Source organism: Hibiscus syriacus, unplaced genomic scaffold, assembly GCF_006381635.1.
Source record: "Hibiscus syriacus cultivar Baekdansim isolate YM2019G1 unplaced genomic scaffold, ASM638163v2 tig00110187_pilon, whole genome shotgun sequence".
In the NCBI taxonomy this organism is placed as follows: Eukaryota; Viridiplantae; Streptophyta; class Magnoliopsida; order Malvales; family Malvaceae; genus Hibiscus; species Hibiscus syriacus.
Genome location: NW_024062618.1, coordinates 33394 through 43758, shown reverse-complemented (window position 1 = coordinate 43758; position 10365 = coordinate 33394). Strand labels below are relative to the sequence as shown.

Sequence of the window (10365 nt, the reverse complement as noted above, 5' to 3'; positions counted from 1 at the left end):
TACACTAGATGTCACTAAACTATACTCAAATTATCATTTTAGTCACGTAACTTTTAAAAGTTATAAAATAATTTTAAATTTTTTAAATAGTTATAAAATGATCATTAAGTTTGATCTACTCTTACAAAGTATTTTATAACAGTTTGGTTAAAATAATGATTATTTTATAATTTTTAAAATATAAATGTTAAAATAATTATTTGAACATAATTTAATGATATATGGTACATTTTACATAATATAAAAACAATGTAGGATAAAATTATGGTCTAAAATTAAATGAAAATTGATATTAATTGAATAGAAATTATCATTCAGCTCAGTTGGTAGAGCACAAGGTTCTTAACCTTGGAGTCGTAGGATCGAGTCTCACGGAGGGCATTTCATAATTCGGAGATTTCCTACGAAAACTGCTCTCAACTTAGTATTTTGAGGGCATCCTACTATCTTACCTCCCCTTACTCCATTACATATGGAAATAAGGGTCAGCTAAAATTTTTGATATTAATTAAATATTTAATGTCGGTTGAACGTAAATAAGTGTATAACAATCTTTCATATGGAGGCTCCAAATTATTGGTTCGAGGGGTCCTTTTACTTTGAATACCGTAAAAAGGTTAAGGGTAAAGAACATAAATGTTACCTCAATTATATATGTTATTTTATTGAGTCCTTCAATTATTAAAAGTTATGAAATGATCTCCGACTATATGATATTATTTTATTGAGTCCCTCAACTATTAAAAGTTACAAAATGGTCAGCTGACTACCATATGTTCGAAACTCGTATTTTTTCGTTAAAAATTTGACGGTTTTATGAGTTTGATGTTAATATGTTGACTGAGATATGATCAAATTTGATCCCATATCTGTTATAGCTTTATTTTGCGGATCAATTCTTTATTTACATTATGTCGTTGAGCTAGTGCTTGAAACAGTATGACATCGAACTAGTACTTGAAAGCAACGACGATACCAATAGACATCGTTGAAATATGATTTTATCATATCCTAACCAGTAGACATCATTGACCATTATTTAACGAAAACTTATTAACATAACATATGAATAGTTGAGTAATCATTTTGTAACTTTTGATAGTCAATGACTCAACAAAGCAACATCTTATAGTCAATTGACCATTTTGTAACTTTTAATAATCGATGAACTCAACAAAATAATATATTATAGTCAATGAATCATTTGTATACTTTTTCCAAAAGTTAAACTACATTAACTTCAATTATTTTTTATCGTTGAATTCTAAAAACTTCATAATTATAATATTGAATTTTTGGTTAATTTTTTTTTATCCTGAGTCATTAGTTATATATATATATATATAACAATTAAGAAACCAGGACATTCATAATCAAAGTAGATAGATTGATTGAAAGAAGACGACCACTGCCCGAGGACATGGGCAACATTGTTGGCAGCATTGTTTCAAATTGCGGTGGCATTTTCGATCATTTCGAGTTTATCGTAATTGTGGTTGTCGTGGGCGTTATTACGAGTATAGTGCGTAACTCGAACGACGGCAAAACCATTATTTCGTGGGTGCTATTACGTTTTCGGATCGTGATTTGAAATTCTGGTTGGCAGTACGTCGAACAAAATGAACTCAGACAAAGGGATGCGCATCCAGGAGATCACGAGCAGCAATGAAATAGAAACGAGCCACGGGTAAATCGGTACGATACGACGAGGGTGAAACTGTCGAACCAGATTCATGGAGTCGCTACAATAACAACATCGGCTGAAAGTGTCATGGCAAGATGAACGCCCTCAACCAAAACGATAAGCTGTTGTAGCATTTTTAAAAATACCAAATAATCCGAATATTTTCTCTCATCTATCGTGTTGTGGAATTCGTTAATTTCCATAAATTATAACAAATTCAACTTAAAAATTATTATCTAGGTGACTAGTGTGAAAACGATTGTACTAAAAATCACCCCAAGGTAGATTCCCAGGAAAAGTGGAGAGGTCACAATGGTTCCTCTTAAAACTCACATTCCTTAGACAAAATTACCAAGACAAGTAATTTTAATAGGACAATAATTAACAACAACTATACCCGACAATAGCCATTAAATAGACATAAAAAAGAACATCAAAATTTAACGAGGTTAGGCCAAAATTATGCCTACGTCCTCGAACATTACTAAAATAATATTTCACTAATAGAGGAAATATTACAAAGAGAGAGAAAGAGTACAAATAGCCTTTAATATATAATAATACTTATATTTGTGGGATGCTAAACTAAAGATGAGTGCTCTATTTATAACAAAAGAATTTTTCCTCCTCTTTATACAAAATCAATGTGATATTCAAAATTTACCAAAAAATCAACATATCGTTCATTTCATCTTACTTAAATAATAATAATTTCAGCAGAGCCCCATACAAACTATTATTTTTCCAACATATTATCACATCAAATTTGTCGAAGAAAAATAGACCTTCAACAGTTGGTACCCTGAACTTAGCTACTATATTGTCACCAAACATGAGTAGCATAACATATACATATTTAGGTGGGCAGCACGTTACCATAATTGTAACATATTCAACTCCTTTGGCATTCCCTAAATAATCACACACATATATATATATATATATATATATATATATATATATATTCTAAATCATAATTCCAAAAGCGAGAAAATTTTAATTTCAAATCGAAAAATTGAATTTCAATCATGTCAACTTTTCGATCTTATGGCAAAGTCAATGAATTCGATAAAGCAATGCTCGAAGCTGAGCGTAAAAACACCAGGAAAAGAATCGCCATTATTTTCGTTTCTTTCCTAGTTCTTACCGCCATCATCGTCGGAGCTGTTCTGGGAACCACTCGAAACTCTAAAGGAGACACTACCACCACTAAAAACGGCGGAAACAGCCTATCTCCGCCCATCTCCACCTCCATCAAAGCCGTTTGCGATGTCACTTTGTATAAAGATTCATGTTACAACAGCCTTTCTCCAATGGCGAACTCCACCGAACTTAAACCCCAAGATATCTTTGGGTTATCGATGGAAGTTGCGGTTTCCGAGATATAGAAAGCGTCTCGATATTTCTCTGACGACAACGGAGCTTCTAAAGGCGACAACATGACGGTTTCCGCCATGGAGAATTTTCGTGAGCTGTTAAGTTTAGCCATCGATCATCTCAACGACTCATTATCGACATCGTCAATGGCGACTTTTATAGAAACCTCCGTCGACGATCTCCGAACATGGCTGAGTTCCGCAGGAACGTATCAGCAAACATGCATCGACGGGTTCAAAGAGATCGACGATGAATCCGTCGATAACCGTCTAAAACTCTCTTTCGAGTTAACAAGCAACAGTCTAGCCATTATCACATGGATTTCGAAGGTTACTTCAGCGTTTAACCTAAACCGTCGAAGGTTGATGATCTTGGAGCATCAATGGCCGTTGCACGTTGAAAGGGTGTTGGCCGAAAGCTCGGATAAGTTGAAGAAGAAAGCCGATATAATCGTAGCGAAAGATGGATCGGGTCAGTACAAAATGATAACGGAAGCCATGAAAGCAGTGCCGGAGAAAAGCAAGAAAAAGAGGACAGTGATATATGTGAAGAAGGTAGTTTATAAAGAGAACGTTAGGTTTGAGAAGAACAAATGGAATGTTACTATGATTGATGATGGGATGAATTCAACCATTGTTACTTGGAATCTTAATGTTGTTGATGGGACTCCCACATTCTCAACTGCAACATTTGGTAAGTATTCTTCAACTATATATTCGCTTCATTCGAATAATTTATAAGTAAAGCTATGACCAAATTCAACTTTAGGTTGTTAAAAAATTTGTACTCATTATGTTTTAGGGGTTGTTTGTTTGGCTATGAATGTTAAACCGTTCAGCATTCAGCATGTTTGTTTCTCACATCTGAATGATTCAGTGCTGATTGATTTAACAAAATAATATTGAATGATTCAACATCAAAGTACATTCTGAATCATTTAGAGCCATAATAAAACAACATATCACATTCAAAGCTAATTCATACAGAGTTCCTGAATTATTCAGCATTTGAATCATTCAGCACTTAATCATTTTGAAGTAAACAAACAGCCCCTTAGTTTGATATGATCTTATAATATCATGTTTTATTTAAATAAAATTGATATTTAGTTTTTTAAAAGTTTGTTTGAGTACCTTCTTATATTTTACATATTATTATACAGAAAGACTAGAGTATAAGGTAGGAATTACGATATTAAATTAAATTCTATTTTAATTTTAGAGGTAAGATTTGAGCAAAAAAAAATTTAGTTTTACACTTCGCGAAGATCATTGGACGAGTAAAAATAAACAGCTGAGATTAACAGTAAAAAATAGAAAATATCTAATAAAAAATATAATGAGATAATTTCAATCATCCATTCGCGCTCATCCAATAATCTTAAAAAAATGTCAGACGTCAGTACATCATAGCTCTTAATTTTATGTTATTAAATCAAATAATGAAATATTTTCGTCAATTATTTTTATATTAAATTAAAAATACTATACAAAAATTTTAAAAATATCTTAAATTAGGTCGAGTTAGAATTATAATTTTAATTAAATTTTTGAACTAAATTAGAGCCACATAAACTATTTTTAAACTGAAATTAGATTATGGTTAAATGTTATTATTATAAAATTGAATCCAATATGGATCGATCAACTCGATTCGAATGTTCTCGTCTCTCTATTAAGTGCTAACTTGCTCCTTCCCTGCAGCTGTATTAGGGAAATGTTAGGTATGGCTCATAAATATACCAGTAAAGAGGACATGAGATGGAGCGGAGTGAGCGAAGCGAACATCAACTGTCCTTACAAAGAAAGTCTCGTTGTGGGGGTTACAAATTATGTGGGTTGGGGGTGCGGGGGCGTAGCTCTCGCGGTACGGTACAGGGTTAATTTTGTAATTATGTACCAGGGTTTTCTATTATAAATAGAGATGTAACCTAGACCTAAAATATTATTGAATAAAATTCTAGCGCCGCCTAGGCACCGAGGACGTAAGCATATTGTCGAACCTCGTAAAATTCTCGTGTTCTTTCGTTTTCTTTACCCGTTTTCGTCAACAATTGGTATCAGATGTCAGGAGCAAAATTCGAAGTCGCGAAATTCGATGGTCAGGGTAACTTCGGATTATGGCAAACGAGGGTGAAGGATCTATTGGCGCAGCAAGGGATCTTGAAGGCTTTGCGACCTACAAAGCCGGCGTCGATGGATGAGGAAGATTGGGAAGAATTGCAACAGCGAGCGGCAGGAACCATACGCTTATGCTTGGCGGACGAGGTCATGTATCACGTCATGCATCTATCGTCTCCAGACGAAATTTGGAGGAAGTTGGAAAGTCAGTTTATGTCCAAATCCTTAACGACAAAACTATATCTGAAGCAGCGGCTGTATGGGCTGAAGATGCAGGACGATCACGATTTGGCGCAACACGTGAATGTATTCAATCAAATCGTTTCTGATCTGGCTCGGCTTGATGTGAAAATTGAGGATGAAGACAGAGCGATGATTATGTTGTGTTCGTTGCCTTCCTCTTACGAACACATGGTGACTACTCTTACATATGGGAAAGAGACTATCAACGTTGAGGAGATTACTGCAGCCTTGTTGGCTCACAACCAGCGGAAGCAGAATGCAGGGGAAAGCTCTCAAGCCGATAGCTTATATGTCAAGGGTAATCGAGATCGTGGACGGAAGCCAGAGAAGGCAGGGTCCGGGAAGCGGAATTCCAGATCCAAATCCAGGGATAAGAAGACGATTCACTGTTACAAGTGCAAGGAGGCGGGACATATGAAGCGAGACTGTCCGAAGTTGAAAAAGCAGACTGATGAGAAGCGTGATGGCTCATCCAAGTCTGTGAACGTGGTCGAGGATGATACTTCTGATTGCAGTGAGGGTGATATGCTTTCTATTTCAACGACACAATTGACGGATGCTTGGATTCTTGATTCTGGATGTTCTTATCACATCACGCCAAATAGGGAATGGTTTTCGACATACAGGCCGGTTAATTCTGGTTCGGTTTATTTGGGTGATGATCGATGTTGCAATATTGTTGGTATTGGTGATGTCAGAATTAAGATGCACGATGGCTCCGTTCGGACGTTGAGTGGTGTTCGACATATCCCAGACTTGAAGAAGAATTTGATTTCCTTGGGCACTTTGCACAAGAATGGTTTTATCCCTAAGGCTGACGAGGATAGGGAAACCATTCGGATTGTTAAAGGAGCATTGACTGTGATGAAAGGCAAGATGACTGCAGGGAATATCTACAGATTGTTAGGGAGTACCGTTGTAGGTGGAGTTCACTCTGTTGAGTCATGTGATGATACGACAAAATTGTGGCATATGCGCCTTGCTCATCTTAGTGAACGTGGTATGGCAGAATTACACAAGAGAAACTTGTTGCATGGTGTCAAAAGCTGTAAGCTCGATTTTTGCAAGTATTGTGTTCTTGGTAAACAGACTAAAGTCCGTTTCAAGACTGCGAAGCACACAACTCAAGGGATTCTTGATTATGTGCATTCTGATGTATGGGGGCCTTCCACGACATCGTCTTTGGGTGGATCTAGGTACTATGTTACTTTTATTGATGATTTTTCACGGAAAGTTTGGGTGTATTTTTTGAAACAGAAATCTGAAGTTTTTGAGAAGTTCAAGCTGTGGAAAGCTGAGGTAGAAAACCAAACAGGACGAAAAATCAAGTGTTTGCGGTCTGACAATGGTACGGAGTACACAGATTCACAGTTCCTACAATTCTGTAAGGAGCATGGGATTCAGAGGCATTTTATAGTGCGCAAGACACCACAACAGAATGGTGTTGCGGAACGAATGAACAGGTCGTTGAATGAAAGAGCAAGATGTTTGCGGTTGAATGCGGGGCTTCCCAAACACTTCTGGGCTGAGGCTGTTAACATGGTGTGTTACCTTATCAATAGATCGCCAAGGGCATCGCTGGCTGGGAAAGTTGCAGAAGAGGTATGGACTGGTCATGATGTTAGTTTTGATAACTTACGGATTTTTGGTTGTCCTGCTTATGTGCATGTACCTGCTGATGAGAGATCCAAACTTGATGCAAAATCGAAGGAGTGCATTTTTCTGGGTTACAAGAAAGGTGTCAAAGGATTCAAGTTCTGGGATCCAGTTGCGAAGAAAGTTGTGATTAGTAGAGATGTCGTTTTTGATGAACAATCCATGTTGCAGCAGAAGCAAGACACGACAGTGGTGGATTTCGAGCAATTTCCAGTTGAGAAACCAGAAACTTCTCAACCGACTTCTGGTGGTTTCACTACGGATGATTTGCAGGATTATAGTCTCGCCAGAGACAGGGTGAGACGGACGAATATAAAGCCTCCGAACAGATTGGGTTTTGAAGACTTGGTATCTTTTGCACTTATTGTTAGCAGTGATGATCCGGTTACTTTTCATGATGCCGTTACTAGTCAGGAAAACGACAAGTGGATGGCAGCCATGGTTGAGGAGATGGAGTCTTTGAATCACAATCGCACATGGGAGTTAGTTCCCCTTCCTGAGGGTAAGAAGCCGATTGGTTGCAAATGGGTGTATAAGAAGAAACCAGCAGTAACAGAAAAAGAGGGGGAGAAGTTCAAGGCTCGTTTGGTAGCGAAGGGTTTTTCACAGCAGAAAGGAGTTGATTATGAAGAAATCTTTTCTCCTGTGGTCAGGCACACTTCAATCCGAGCAGTACTTGCATTGGTGGCTAGTTGGGATTTGCATTTAGAGCAGATGGATGTTAAAACTGCTTTTTTGCATGGTGATTTAGAGGAGCAGATCTACATGCGGCAACCTGAAGGTTTCAGTCAACCTGGAAACGAGCATTTAGTTTGCAGATTGAAGAAATCTTTGTACGGGTTAAAACAGTCTCCGAGACAGTGGTATAAACGGTTTGACTCCTATATGATCAAGATTGGCTACAACCGATGTGAGTATGATTGTTGTGTCTATGTTAAGAGCCTTGATGATGGTTCTTTTATTTTTCTATTACTGTATGTTGATGATATGTTGATTGCTGCGAAGAACATGGATGATGTTATCGGTTTGAAAACTTTATTGAGTCAGGAATTTGATATGAAAGATTTAGGTGCTGCAACGAAAATTCTTGGAATGGAAATTTGCAGGGACAGAGACTCAAGGAAACTGCGGCTATCTCAACGGGGTTATGTTGAGAAAATGCTAGAAAGGTTTGCGATGAGCAGCGCGAAACCAGTTAGCACTCCATTGGCGAATCACTTTAAGCTCTCATCAGAACAGTGCCCTAAGACAGATAAGGAAGCTGAAAATATGGCAAAGGTTCCGTATTCTAATGCTGTTGGCTGCTTGATGTATGCGATGGTATGTACTCGTCCTGATTTAGCTCATGCTGTTAGTCAAGTTTGTAAGTACATGTCTAAACCTGGTAAGCAACATTGGGATGCAGTCAAGTGGATCTTTCGGTACTTAAAGGGTACTGTGGGACATGGAATTGTTTTTGGGAGTCAGCGGGATAATCCTTTGGTTGTAGGATATGTGGATTTAGATTATGCAGGTGACTTGGATAATAGAAGATCTACGACAGGGTATGTGTTTACTCTTGGTGGAGGGCCTATTTGCTGGAAGTCTACTGTTCAATCTGTCGTGGCACTATCTACAACTGAAGCTGAATACATGGCAGCGGCTGAAGCTGCAAAAGAAGCTTTATGGCTTACTGGTTTAGTGAAAGAGTTGGGTGTTCAACAAGGTGGAGTTCAGTTGCTTTGTGATAATCAAAGTGCTATTCACTTGGCTAAGAATCAGGTGTATCGTGCTAGAACTAAACATATTGATGTAAGGTTCCACAAGATCAGAGAGTTGGTTGCATCTGGAGAGGTTTTGTTTCAGAAGGTACATACTGATGAGAATGCCGTTGATATGTTCACCAAGCCAGTTACGACAGACAAGTTCAAGCATTGCTTGGACTTGTTGAATGTTTCGAGTTGTTAAAGAAGCAAGGTAACCCAACCCACATTGAAGTTTCCAAGGGGCAGGATATTCGCCAAGGTGGAGATTTGTTAGGTATGACTCATAAATATACCAGTAAAGAGGACAGGAGATGGAGCGGAGTGAGCGAAGCGAACATCAACTGTCCTTACAAAGAAAGTCTCGTTGTGGGGTTACAAATTATGTGGGTTGGGGGTGCGGGGGGCGTAGCCCCCGCGGTACGGTACAGGGTTAATTTTGTAATTATGTACCAGGGTTTTCTATTATAAATAGAGATGTAACCTAGACCTAAAATATTATTGAATAAAATTCTAGCGCCGCCTAGGCACCGAGGACGTAAGCACATTGCCGAACCTCGTAAAATTCTCGTGTTCTTTCGTTTTCTTTACCCGTTTTCGTCAACAGGAAAGGCTTCGTTGCTAGAGACCTGGCGTTCGTCAACACCGCCGGACCGCAACCAATCGATCTTCTATCGATGCCGATTCGACGGTTTCCAAGACACCCTCTACACGCACTCGAACCGCCAATTCTACCGCGAATGCGACATCATCGGGACCGTTGATTTCATCTTCGGAAACTCGGCCGTCGTCTTTCAAAACTGCAACATCCGCCCCCGACAACCGATGGCCAACCAACAGAACACCATCACCGCACAAGGAAAAGTCGATCCGAACCAGAACACCGGGATATCGATCCACAATTGCACCGTTTCATCGTACGGGAACTTGAGTTCTTCGTTGAGAACTTTCCTCGGCCGGCCTTGGAAGGATTACTCAACCACCGTGTTCATGCAGTCGAACATCGGGAGCCTCGTGCATCCAGCGGGGTGGCTGCCGTGGACGGGGAACAGTGCTCCGAACACCATATATTACTCGGAATATAAGAACATCGGCGTCGGTTCTTCGACGAAAAACAGAGTTAAATGTAAAGGTTTGAGGAAAATTAGTGACAAAGAAGCTAAGAGATTTACTGTTAAAGAGCTCATCAACGGTGATAAGTGGATCTCAGACGCTGGTGTTACCTACAAATCTAACTTGTGATGGAGATTTTTGTTTGTCCTTTCTTTATAAGTCCATCCCCTTGTTTAATGGTAAAATTTGCATTTAAACCCTCCTAAATTTGAATTATGCAATTAATCAACGGTGATAAGTTTTCATTTTTTAATCCTTTTAAAAAATATAAGACATAATAATAAAATTATCTCAAACATTTGTATAAATAGTTATTTAGTTTATATTCTTTTTTCTTAGAGCATTCTAACCCTCAATATTTTAATTTTTAATCAAAATACTTCTATTGGAGAAAATTTATTAATTGATTGGTAGTTAATACTTGCTGACA

At 38.1% G+C, this 10365-nt stretch overlaps 1 pseudogene; it reads left to right on the top strand.

Annotated features, from left to right (window-relative positions):
- The first annotated feature begins 2712 nt into the window (after nucleotides 1-2712).
- Nucleotides 2713-10064, top strand: LOC120217800 (annotated as a pseudogene).
- The last annotated feature ends 301 nt before the right edge of the window (nucleotides 10065-10365 follow it).